Source organism: Habropoda laboriosa, unplaced genomic scaffold, assembly GCF_001263275.1.
Source record: "Habropoda laboriosa isolate 0110345459 unplaced genomic scaffold, ASM126327v1 scaffold205, whole genome shotgun sequence".
Taxonomy (NCBI): Eukaryota; Metazoa; Arthropoda; class Insecta; order Hymenoptera; family Apidae; genus Habropoda; species Habropoda laboriosa.
The window spans coordinates 239,091-241,695 of NW_017100322.1; the positions used below are offsets into that span (position 1 = coordinate 239,091).

At 42.8% G+C, this 2,605-nt stretch overlaps 1 protein-coding gene across 1 annotated transcript in view; it reads right to left on the minus strand.

Annotated features, from left to right (window-relative positions):
• LOC108574351 overlaps positions 1 to 2,605 on the minus strand; it is a gene marked incomplete at its 3' end in the record, with an annotated part of 195,447 nt that overhangs the window by 187,594 nt on the left and 5,248 nt on the right. The window lies entirely within an intron of this gene.

Genomic DNA, 2,605 nt, shown 5'->3' on the forward strand with positions numbered 1-2,605 from the left:
GGCAGGAAGAAGAAAAAAAAGGAGAGTTTCTCGCGACTACTTTGCATCTAGTGTGACCTAAATATCCAACAGTTGAAGCGTTCTCCGACGGGATCCCGTCATCGAAAAGATCCAAGGGATTCGTGCACGCTTTGAAAAGATCTTGAGGCTCACGGGTATGCTTTCCTCCGTCGTAGACAATACGTGGAACGCGAAATACCCAAGTAATCGTCGGGAGAGCGCATCGTACATTTCCGCGGGCAAAAACTTTCGACAAGGCAGAAACTCGGTCGGAATTTAGCGGCTCCGTACCGTACGATTTCTTGCTAGTTTCGACTTCTAATCGCCGCTATACAGAAACGTATACCTACCCGTGGCTGGATTCACCGGCGGAATTTCATCTGACCGTCCGTTCTACGCCGACACAATGAAATTCCGGTCAAGACGCCGGTTACGTGTACATCGTTTGTTCTTCTTCTAACACCTTTGCTTTGTGCGGTTAAAAATTTGTTTTCGTTGGAGTTTTTTTATTTTGGATAAGTGCGCTCTTTGGTACCGACTGTTGGTACTTTGTGCGTTTGGAAAAATGTGATTATTGAATTGTAAAATTATAAAATGTTGCGGAGAGAGATTGTAATTCCGGGAATGCTCGGATGCAGGTACTTTTGTTGTGCTGCAAGACTGTAACTTTCTACTTTGTTACTTTTGGTAATTTGTGTGTTTAGTTATCAGCAATTCCAGCAACTCGCACTTTACAAACCCACAAAATACAAAATCTGACCAATTTTCCAAACAAATGGACACTTTGGGGCACTGGAACAAATGGGGAAAGATAATCGTAAAAATCGCACCACAGATTACGTTCCTAATCATCGAATTGCTGGAAGAAAAATGTTAAAATATTACTCGAATGCAAAAAATCATTACTCCACCGAGCATTCTGCGAGGACATTTAAAATGTGAAAATTCCCCTCCGCAGGCTTCACTCGCCGGCAAAATGGCACCACAGGGAGAGTTTTCCCTCTCTCGTCTCGTAGATATTGCTTTTCGAAATATCGTCTCGGTCCATCTGCTCAGATGATCCAACTATTCCTCGACTTATCTTATTCCCATTCGTCAGAGGCTGGTGAACTTGAGTGCAACGGAACCCGATTACGATCCTTCCTTATTTTCCCTACCGTGACGGCGTATTCTCTTTTTCATGCCCGTTCGCCAATCTCTTTAGAGTTCTCCACGGCTCTCCTCTTCGCTTTTTATTCCCTCTTCTTTCTTTCTCTCTCCCCTTCTCCTCTCGTCGTGTCCCCTCTCTCTCTCTCTGCAGGCCGGAATATCCGGAAACGAGAGAGGATTTCGCTTGATCGAGTTGCACGCTTCTCTCGCCCGCGACAGATATAATTGCGAATGAGATTACACCCTCGCGCAAATCCTATTCAACGCTTTCACGTTGCTCGCCGTTTCGTGCACTTTTACGAGAGATGGATATACACCGAGGGAAAAGGGTGAAGAGGAGATGGAAAAAAAGGGAAAAGAAGAGAGAGAGAGAGAGAGAGAAAAGGACGAGGAAGAAGTGGATTTTATCGAATAACGATGCGTTCGTCCATTATAATGGTCCCAACAGACCTCGTCTGCCGTGTAACTGCACGTTATTCGACGACGAGTATATCCTTTTGTTTCTAAATAGCAACCTGTGCATAACGAGGACGTATTTCGAGATTTCTCAGATTTCGCTGTACGTTTATTGTCGTCGATTCGTTTAGATACTTCATCGGTGCTTCGTGTACCTTTGTTGATAGTATACTGTTCGTTTCTTCTTACAAGTACATATACAGAGGATATTCTCTTTTCTGTATTCCTGCATACGTCAACGAATCGTCGAGAGAGGAAAATAGAACAAGTAGGAAGGAATGGTTTTCCTGGAAAATATAATTCCGCGTATCAGAAATTAACGACAGCCTAATGAATAATCTCTACGACCGTTTATTGTGCTTAACGAACAGTATCCTGTTCGGTTTTATTAGAAAAGAGAGGGGGGAAAAACGCAGTAGAGAAGGTAAGTAGTCGAGACGATCTCTATCGAGAAAACAGATGCAGCAGATTAAACGTGTGTATAACACGGCATTATCGAAAGCTAAAATTCAACGTTAATTGCGTGAACTTAAAAATCATCCCCGATTAATTCTAACTTCCTTGCGATAACATTAACATTCCTCCGGGCGAGCTATTAAATTCTCGCTTGGAAAAGGTACTTTAACGATAGAGGAGAAATATCGATGAATTATAAAGTAACAGGGAAAAGAGAAACGTCCTAGGATTGAATTAATTAACCCGAGTGAAATATGTCGAATATAAATATCGAACGGGAGGCGTAAAACTTGGCGTTCACACAAGCAACGAACGGAAGTAGGAAACTGTTTTGCGTGAGATAAGCAAACACGCTCGATGAATCTGGCGCAAAATTACATTGTTTTTAGACTAATTGCGATGCAACGAGAGGATTCTCCTCTCCCCTTCTATACAACATGCAGCACCATATATGTGTATATATATATATCGTTCTTTTTCCCTTCTATTTTCTTCTCTCCTCTCTTTCCTTCTCGCCCCTTCTCCCGTCGACGTTCTCTCGTAA